At 34.8% G+C, this 11,245-nt stretch overlaps 1 pseudogene; it reads left to right on the forward strand.

Annotated features, from left to right (window-relative positions):
* Positions 1 to 10,493, forward strand: part of LOC115513030 — a 35,839-nt pseudogene extending 25,346 nt beyond the window's left edge.
* The last annotated feature ends 752 nt before the right edge of the window (positions 10,494 to 11,245 follow it).

The following is an 11,245-nucleotide window of genomic DNA, read 5'->3' on the forward strand; positions in this document are numbered from 1 at the left end:
AAAATAGATGAATATAGTATTATAGTTGGAGACTTCAAAGCCCTTTTCGGAAATGAACAGATCCAGCAGGAAGAAATTAGTAAGGACATAATTGAACTCAACTATATTATCAATAAACCAGATATAATTAGCACCTGTATGCTACTTCATCCAATAATAGCAGAATATACATTTTCTCAAGCTCACAGAGAACATTCACCAAGATTCCACATTCTGGGCTATAAAACACACCTTTACAAATTTAGAAGAATAGAAATCATACAATGTCTGCTCTCAGACCAAATGGAATAAAGGTAGAAATTGATAATAGAAAGATGACTAGAAAATCCTAAAATACACAGAGATTAAACAACTCACTTCTGACTTACACACGGGTCAAGGAAGAAATCTCAAGAGAAAAATATTTTGAACTAAATAAAAATGAAAACAGTTATTGAAATTTGTGGGGTGCTGTGAAAGCTGTGCTTATAGAGTAATTTACAACATTGAATGCATATGTTAGAAAAGAAGATGTAAAATCAATAAACTAAATTTTCACTACGAAACTAGAAAAAGAAGAGCAAATTAAATCTAAAGTAAGCAGAACAAAAGAAATAATAAGCATACAGCAGCAATCAATAACAGTGAAAACAGGAATGTTTTTTGTAAAAAGAGCAAATCACTAAAACCAAGAGCTGGTGCTTCAAAAAGCTCAATAAAATTGATAAGCTTCAGCTAGGTGAAGAAAAAGAGAGAAAAGTTACAAATTACTAATATTATAAATGAAAGAGGGGACATCTATCACTACAGATTTCATGGAAATTAAAAGGGTAATAAAAGAATAATATGAACATCTCTATGCCCACAAATTTGAGAATCTAGATGAAATAGGTCAATTCCTTGAAAGATACAACCTGTCAAAACTCATACAAAAAGAAATAGATGATCTAAGCAGACCTATATCTATTAAAGAAATTGAATTGATCATTAATAACCTTCCAACCAGAAAGCATCAGACCCCCATAGACTCACTGATGAATTCTATCAAACTTTTAGGGAAGAGTTTATACCAATTCTGTATAATCTCTTTCAAAGTATAGAAGCAGAGGGGATACTTGTTACCTCACTATATGAGGCCAAAACCAGACAAAAACATTACAAGAAAAGAAAACTGTAGACCAGTATCTCTCATGAACATATAGGTGCAGAAATCCTCAACATTAACAAATAGAATACAAAAAAGTATAAGAATTGTAAACTATGACCAAATGGATTTTATACCAGATATGCTAGGGGGTTTCAACATTCAAAAATCACACACACAAAAAAATCAATTCATGTGATCTATCACATCAACAGATTTAAAAATTTCATATGATCATTTCAATAGATGCAGAAAGAGCATTTGACAAAATCCAACACCAATTAAGAACTCAGTAAACTAAGAATAAAGGGGAAAATTCTCAATTTGATAAAGGAACATTCTTAATACAGCCTAGCTACAATCTACAGAAAACATCATTCTTAATGGTGAGAACTTCAAAATTTTCCCACTATAATCAGGTATAAGACAAGGATGCCTTCCCGAATCACTCCTTTTGGATATTGTACAGGAAGTGCTTGCTAATTCAATATGACAAGAAAAGGAAATAAAAGATAACACAGATTGGGAAAGAAAATATAGACCTGACTTTATTCATGGGACTGAGTGCTAGATTCTAGGAAGATGTGGATTCAAAGCCCTATCTCAAAACAATCTCCATGTGACCTTGAGCAAGATTCTCAAGTCTCAGAAATTTACAAGGATATCCTCTCCCTTACTGACTGTATCACCCTCAATGGAGCTATATCATTGTATACATGATATATCATGTATTGTGTACATGTATACATTGTATACATGTATATCATGTATATATATACAGTCCTCAGAAAGTTTTCTTGAGGACTACACCAAGTTCTTGCACTTACAGATACTTAGCAGAGTGCAGGCATATGAAGCTTATCAATGTTAGGTGAAAGTGAATCTGAGAGTGTTTAAGAATGATATAGCTCCATTGAGGGTGATACAGTCAGTAAGGGAGAGGATATCCTTGTAAATTTAATCTACTTTTCCTCATGACACGGACTTTCTTTTTTAAATTAAAACAATAAAACTTATCTTTCCTAATAAACCTATTTGCCTTTCCATTCTGTGATTTACTCTGGTCTTCGACCACAAACACCGTACAAGATTAAATGAGAAACAGTGAATAAAATAATGTGGTTCAAATACATTGAAGGAGAGTAATTCTACTAGTATAATAACTTTTTATTAATAGTATTTTCATGTTACTGAGCTTAATTATGCATCACTATATTTTTCTACACCCTACAAAATAACATTGGAAAAAAATTTTAAATAATATTTTCAACTGCTTTTTCTGTAATATTGGAATATTCAAATAACTGTCTTTATCTTTCACCCAATGGTAAAAGGTGAGTTTGTAAGTAGATAATTGGAAAGTACAGTAGTTTATATGCATTAGGTAAGGGAATTAATCTTTTATTTGTGAACCAGCCATAAAATTGCAAGTTTGGAATGTTTGCGTTTGTGTGTGTGTGTGTGTGTGTGTGTGTGTGTGTGTGTGTTTGTTTTAAGTAGGCTTTATGTCCAGTGCAGAGTCAAAAATAGGGCATGAATGCACAGCCCTAAGATCAAGACCTGAGCTGAGATCAAAAGTCAGATGCTTAACTTATTGAGCCACCCAGGCAGCCCAGAATGTTGTAATCTTGGTAATAACAGTAGTACTCTTATTTGCATTCACATATTTTTGCAGCTAGGCACTTCTACATTGATTGAGCATTGTGGGTGATGACATTTTTGGAATACTTTGGTCGTAATGAATCTTCTATCAAAGTTTAATATTCAAATGATACTCTGGTGACTTTCTAGATACTAACCTAAACAAGTAACAAGATCTAAAAGAATAGCCAAGCTTTGTTAGTAAAAATGCTCTCCAGCATACATTTGTCTTTCTCTTCCTAAAATGAATATGCATTTTAAATCTATTTCCTGGGGAAAAAAAAACTTTTGTATTAATTTCATGCATAATTCAGCAAGGTCAATTCTGACATTTTAAAAACCTTACAGTGGGTGCTAAAATAAGTTTTTAGGAAATGATATTCAAGATTTAGGAAAAATATAGTAATCATTTACCAGTAAGCATTCTGCATGTTCCACATTTTATCTGAGCAGAAGACATATACAAATGAACTGATAATTGTGTATTCTGCAATTTCTTTATTTGCTATTCCCATTCACATAGACTAATACGTATAGATGTTTTTCACTCTCTAGAAATACTGAAATAGTAAATATGAGAGGAAAAAAAACCCTCTGTTTTTACTTATAGTCCTTCTGTACTATTCATCTGATTTAATAAAGAAGAGAGAGAGAGGGAAAGGGAGTGGAGAGGAAGAAACGTTGAGAGGAGCTGGGGAAGGAGAAAAAATAAAAGAAAGAACTACAATGTTAAAGTAAAACTTTAACATTCAACTCTGAGTTTTGATTTAACATACTAACGTCTTGATTGAAACTCAAATGCCCATCACAAATATGAATGTCTTTTGTTCCCAACAATTTACAGCATTTTATGGCCTATTTCATTGCATCATAAATGTCATAATGACCAAATGTTCCATGAAATGTCATAAAATGACATGAATTACAGCTATCATCCAGGTCTACGTCTGGAAAACTGAGTTTCTGGCTCATGCTCAGCTAACGGGCTTTTTGTGTTTGAAATCTCTGTGTACTGTGACACTGAGTTAATTAGTTTTACTTTATCGTCCAAATGTACTATGGTTCTCTCTCAAAAAGTAATTCATTTGTCTGGAGAGTACATACGTAACTGAATTAAGTATCTCCCAATTATAATGCTGTTATTTCTTTAAATATCAGCTATTTAAAGATTCTTAAAATCTCATCTTAACAAAGCTCTCTGGCATGATAATGCTTTACAACTAACGTTTCCTTTTCAGTATTAGGACATGTGCTGCTCTGGGATTTATTAAGGTGTGTGAGACTTTATCATACTGCTCAAATTCAATAATGACTGCCATGTTCTTCGGCCCCCCCTTCTCCCATTAATCCTGTGCATGCCAGAATCTAATCTCATAGTTTCCTAAACGTGAGTAAGAAAAAGGGAAAAGGTCATAATACTGCTATTCACACCACTGGACTGCCTATACTTGGATTACTAACCCTGTTTTCACAAACTGATTTCACTACTTTGCTATGATTCAGCTGGAAGATTTAGCATGGTAGCTAAAAACAGTTTTTAAATGTTAATTTCCAATTTACATCAGCATTTTCTAGCATCTTGCTTCTCATTTTTTTTTTCTTAATTCAAAGAAATGCTATAACTCATAGACAGGATTTTAATGCATCTATTTATTCAAGCATTGATTGAGACCCTTCTGAATCTGGGCACTGTGACTTGGAAGAAGTAAACATGGCAATTGCTGTTTCAGTTTTTATGACATTTATCAAGATCTCAGAAAACAAATATGTAATCCTAAATCCAGTTCTGAGTGTCCAACTTTGGTAAGTGAGGGCATTTGCTACAGAATGCCATTACTACAGAGAAATAACAATTGAAATATTTAAACCAGCATTTTCAATTCTGCAAGCTATTCCTATTCCTTTTTATTTCCTAGTGAATTTTCCCTACACTTTGCCACTGAATAAATTTCAAGCAACCTAATTTAATCACATCCTTCTCAGTAGGAGTGCATCTTTGTGCACTGTAACAGTGAACACTTTGTTACTCTCAATTTTCCAGTTTCACTCAGTATATTCTTTCTGATATAGGAGAGCAAGGAGTGACTGAATGTCCTGAGTAATGTACATCTTGGGTCTCTGCACTCAACCTAATTTTCTCTCTCACTCCTATCTTCCTCACCAAAACATTTGTCTCCTATCTTTCAACACCCAGTTAATTACTCACAACCTGGTTTACTGCCAATCCCTAGCCTGACATACAATAATCATCCAATAAATAACTGAAACAACCCCCAAACTAAGCTACAGAAAGTTAAAAAAAAATATTTACAGAAAGAAGGTTCATTCCATTTGGCATGACACTTTACCTATAAAAACTGTTGTGTTCTCCCAAAATATTTACTTCTATGTAGAAAAGGCTGAAATGAATTTCTTAATTTTTGTTAGAATTAGACAAAAGAGCCATAAAATAATGGGTTTTGTCACACTGGAGGCTTATGTAGTTGGACAATGAATTTTAAGACAAATATAGGTGCTTAACTTATTATAATGCCCCAAGAGATAATCCTAAAGCCCAACTCAGCAACAATAGTCAGAGTTTATATAAGGCAATTTATATATTCCAAGGGGGTAATTACCACAATGCTTGGGGCACTTTATAATGTGGAAAAATACAGTGAGAAAGGTTGTCAGCTTAATGCTTCAATAGTACTAAGCATAGATGTGAATAATTTCCTTGACTTCAATCTTTATAAAATGGATCTTAATCACCAAAGAAAAGACTGGAAGAAAAATGTCTGTTTAAGGGTTTTGTAAAGTTCTGAAACTTCCCATCTGTGTCCATTTACCTAGAATCTGCTGGTCATGCCAATGCAATTTATAATTTTTTTCTCAAGGATTTTTTTAATGTTTAGCATTTCATGAAAAATTCTTCCATTTAAGTACACCTAAACTTTGAACTCCTTGTGGTTTTATAATTAGTAATTCCAATTGTCAGAACTTCTGATTCAGGAAAAAAAATCTATAAAAGAAATATTTAAGTGCTTGAAGAAAAATATTTGACAATAATAAATGAGATATTTGGCCTCATACAAACAAGCCAATGAGGAACATTTACATTATAAAGAGAACAATATATTACTTAAAATGTGCACAATCATGTTTTCTATATAATTTGTTAGGTTCTAGTATATCTTTTACATACTGTTTAATGTGGTCTTTAATGTCATAGTTTTACATTCACATTTTTTATAATTTTTAAAAAGAAATTCATATACATTTACAGAATGTTTTAGTTCATGAATACCATTATACTAGGGATATTTAAGGAAATAAAGATAAAGAAGACATAGTCTATTTCACAAAAGAGTTTAAGTGGTCTACAAGGAGGGAGAGCTCACCACGTTTAATATAGAGATGAAAAATTCAGAGAGGAATATGGTAGGAGCTGTTCTGAATGTTAAGTACATTTTATTTTCAAGTATGCTAAGGCTTTCAACTGTTAACAATAGAAGAAAAAAAAAACATTAAGGGTTCATCTCCAAAACCTGGATAACAAATACCTGTGCATTCATTATAATCCTACTCTTTCTCAGCCCCTTCATTTTGAAAGAGCAGAACACAGGTAGAGATTTTCAGACCTTTGAAAACACCTTTTTGTGTATGCAAAATTTGGTTGTCTTCTCTATTTTAATGTTCCTTTTAAAGTCTATCATTTCTTCAAAGGCAAAATTAACATTTTAATGTTTATTGTGTGGCTGTACCCTGTGATATTCAAGATTCATGAAAACTGAATAAAAGTAAAATTGGACTTCAATGAGTTCAAGGAATATTATCCAGATAATATTACTGTTAGATGAAAAAATTTTCCTTATGCTCATTTATCTTAAAGTAGAGGGATTATTTATTGTTTGGGAGAAAGCTTACAGTTTGGAGAATTGTGTAAAGAAAGCTCTTCCTTTCATTATTTATGCCTGGCTAGATCCAAAGAATTCTCCAACTGCACCACTTTGTTAATGTCTGAACATCAATTCACAGAATATCTGTTATGTGGCAAAGCTGACACTAAGTATTGGATGTTCAGAGGTACAGGACCTGGTCTCTACACTGAAAGAACTTACAGATGAGGCTGGGGGGAAACACAAGGAAAAAGATAATTAAATGTAACATGGAAACTGTAAATTTTACCAACCCTTCAAGGAAGCTACAATTCTTATTTTAAATTTTCTAGATCTTCCAACAAATTCTACCAGTTGAGCAAAACCCTGATAGCAAACAACAGAAAGAATGCAAAAAAAGAACATTTTCACATTTAAGCAAAGATGTGAGAAACTCAAAGTATTAGTAAGTACAACCTATCATTGTATTAAAGACTCATGAAGGAGTCTAATGACTTCAAAACTTAGTTGAGATAAGGAAATCTATTAATGTAATTTATTACAAAAACAAGTTAAAAAAGAAATAAAATAGTATCATGATATTGGTAGCTATACCAAATCATGTTATGAAGTTTAATACCTATTAACTAAAAAAAAATCTGCAAACAATACGATAATGAGCACCTCTCGGAAAACCATTACAAAACATATCTTCTGTACATACATTAAGAGTTTTTTATTACAGCCAGGAACAATACATGTGTGGTTACTCATATCTCCTCTTTAGTGTTGTACTATATCTGCCTAAACATAAATAAACATGGTTGATAAATTAACCCCTCCCCAAACTATTATTTAAATCTCTTTAATAATCCATTATGTGTTCTTAATACTTGGATTCATCTTGAGCTCCTTTATGGAGAAGACTAGATTGGATTTCTTATCACTTTCCCCCAAAAGAATCCTCAAATATGGGATTTGCAATACAAAAGACTTATTAAGTTAATTGCTTATAATTTGGAATGCATTTTCCCACAGAAAACTATGTTTCTGTACTAGTATACAAAACCTATTAATATTAGAGAATGAACATAATGAGAAAACAAAATCAAACTGCATTCTGTATAAGTGAAATACAGAATACTGAAATACTGAAATAAAATGCTGTTGTGGTACAAGCCATAAATATAAAATATATAAATAACACATATAATGAAAACATTTCAATTTTCCTTAGAGCTTGTATTTGAAGCAAGTAAGGTGAGTTTCTAGGCCCTCACATGGACATTAAAAATCAACAGCACGTCTTTTGTTTTGTTTTGTTTTTCATGTATGATTTCACTTCAAAAGTGAATTTTTTTAATTATTGAAACATTATTTTAATTATTTGAAAAGAAGTTTACCTTTATCAATTATGATGCCGGTATTCCATGGGCTTACAACAGATTTATCCAAAACCAAGCAAATGATTTGGTTTATGGAACTGAGAAAAAGAGGACAGACAACAGAGACTATTCTTGAATGAGATTGTTTCTTACAATACTGAAGGAAGGAGGACCCTGATGGAAAACATTTGTAGCACTGCCTTGAGGGAGAGAAAGGATGATGAGTCAGTTGGTTCTTTAGCCAGGCATGAGGTTGTGTCTGCATATGTCACTGGGGTTATTACCCAAAGCAGGTATGAAAAGTCAGGATAAGCGTGCAGATATGCAAACAGTCATTTGAAACTACAGAGCATTAACCAGAAGGACATTTGCAAAGTTTTGACAACTGCATAACTAAATGGACTAATATTTCTAACAATTTTGCTAAAATTAAAATGTATTTGGCATGCTGCTGCCAAAATTTAGTGGTCTGTTAAGCAGCCTTAGGCTAACGTGCCAGACAATGGTGATTTGCTATTTTGGAGTAAAAGCTAACTTAAATACAATGAATTTCATCTTTCCTTTTAATTGAGTTGTGCAGGACTACCCTTATTAAAAAAAAATTATAATCTGTTCAACGTGCCATTTTTAGAGGATCTATTATTGGTATTAGACAAAGTACACATAGTTTTTTCTGTCTTGGAATGACATTACACAAACAAGAAAGAATAAATCCATAGTTGAAATCTGTGCACAATGCAATGAAGGAAACGAATAGGATGCAGTAACACACACTAACAGGGAGAACAACTTTTAGGGGAGGTGGTTATAGAAGGTCTTGTTCAAATGGCATTTAAGCTGCTGTCTGAAAGGTGTCTAGGAGTTATCCATGTGCAGAACGAGGTGATGTACATTTCAGGCAAAATTAATAGTGCATTAATAACAACAGTAGTAATAATAACAACAGCAACAATAACAATAATCCATTTAGATGAAGGAAGAGCTAATGAAAAAGTACCAGGTTGGCTGGAAAGTATTGAAGCAATCGGTGTAGTGACAGGCATTGAAGTTGAAGCCAAATCATGAAGCTTTTACATTATTATGTATATAATGAGGAGGGCAATGCTGTGATAATATTATAGCTGTGGCCCAGCCACTCCCACCTAGGCCTTGTCTCCTGAGTTAGTGGCATTGCGCTTGGAAAGAAATGTCAGAAAAGGAGTGAAGTGACCAATTCTTTTGTGTTCCCCCGGCTTTGAGGCCTAGTTGGCATTTGCAGAAAGGAAAATACAGCAAGAAAATTGGGATATTTTTGAAAGGCAGAGTGGGAGAAGGGAAACAAGGTCTTAGATTTTCTATGATTTTTTAATGTTTTAAGCATTTTAATTTTTTTCATGTTTATTTATTTTTGAGAGAGAGGGAGGGAGAGTGAGAACATGAGGGGCAGAGAGACAGGGGGACGTGGAATCCGAAGCAGGGTCTGTGCTGACAGCAATGAGCCCAACGTGAGGTTCAAACTCACAACCAATGAGATCATGAATGGAGCCACCCAGGAGCCCACAGATTTTCTTTAATTTTTTTTTTTTTTTAAATCTGCAGTTTGACTTTGGTGGCAAAGCATACCAATCCAATAGTGATCTTTCTATTAAAAAGAGAAGCTGATTTTTTTGTGTGTCCTTTTTGATTCCAGCCTTTTCTCCCCGTGACAAAGCATAAATCATGGACGCCAGAAAATAAGGTAGATCTCAGGAATCCTGAAAAGGCTGAGAAGCTTATATTCTTCCTCTGGAGGAAAGGGCAGGGGTTTTCAGCCCTCTCTGGAAACAAAAGTGAAAACATGAGTTACACGAGCCATGGAAAGGAGACAATCTGAATCCGAATCTGAATCTTTGGAGCTGCCCCAAGCAGCATCCCCACAAATCTACCGTGAAAACACAGCACAGGGACCTTCGTGCCTTGCATGCCTTCCGTAACAACTTCAAGGAAAGCAATGCCTTTGCCCAGGAAATGCTGCAAGAGATTCTCCAGAGGTTGTCTCTGAACACCACAGTGATGCCCCCGCCGTGAGCAGAACATGCTGGGAAATGGGAACTAGGACGTGAACGTCATTATGGCGGCAGTTCAAGCCAAAGCCTATGATGCTGTCCGGTGGGACGAGCGCAGCGACGTCAATGCCATTGCTCTTGCTAAAATCATGGGATTCATTGTGCATCTGCCCTCCAGCAGGTGCTTCTCACTGAAGTTGCCTCTCAACAGGCAGCACTGGATCTGTGTTTGAGAGGTGTTTGAGAGATGAGAGGTGCCTATTATAACCTCAAGTCCAAACTGAAGATGCCCAAGTGGACTGGAGGCAAGAGCGAGCTCGGGACATTTCTAAAATATCACTTGTGAAGAAAGAACTGTGAACTCCTACTGGTGGTGCCAGAGGAGGTGGGGGCCCATTAGAGTTGGAGGAGGGCTGATGTGGAAAGCAGTTCTACCCAACCTGCCCTCACCTCAGCCCCCTAAATCCCCTGTAATGTGCCCTGTTCTATACAGTGGGTCTGCCCTTGCCATGTTCCCAAACACAGAAAATGTGGGAGGAAAAACACAAGAGCTTACAGGTGAGGCAGTCATATGCCAGGGAACTAGGATTACAGAATTTGTCATTATAAATAATGGAAACAAAACAAAGGGAATATGAACAAATGGAACAGAAAAAGTTAGTGTCTTGACTAGCTTCAGACACAAATCCAGGTGCTGAAACAGTGACTGCAGAAAAAGCTATGTTTTATCACCTCTAAGCTGTTTTAGTGTGTGTGATTTTACTTTTCATACAGAGTAATACGCATGGCCAACAGCACCTCCAAGGTTATATTCTTCCAGCCAAGTGACCACAACCACAGTGATTCTTGCTCAGTAATTCCCATAATAAAAGTCTCCTTTAAATGCACACCATCTAGCAATTGAACCAATTGCTATGGTCTGGGAAACAGAATACTTGTCCAGGTGTGGCTCACATGCCCAACCCTCAAATAGACATGGGGTCAAGCTTTTCTGAATCACACTGGCTCAACATGACTGAGGCTGCAGAAGTTATTCACTAAGAGAAAATCAGGATGATATTATGGGAAGAAGTAGAATGTATGCTAGGTGGGCTACAGATACAGAAGTGGGGATTCCAGAGACAATCAGGATACTGAGAATGAGGAAAGGACCAGAGGAATTTGAAGAATGAGAGATGGATCCTTCTGGGATTTCTGAATATAAGTCTGAAAGTA

Source organism: Lynx canadensis, chromosome B1 (genome assembly GCF_007474595.2).
Source record: "Lynx canadensis isolate LIC74 chromosome B1, mLynCan4.pri.v2, whole genome shotgun sequence".
Classification (NCBI taxonomy): Eukaryota; Metazoa; Chordata; class Mammalia; order Carnivora; family Felidae; genus Lynx; species Lynx canadensis.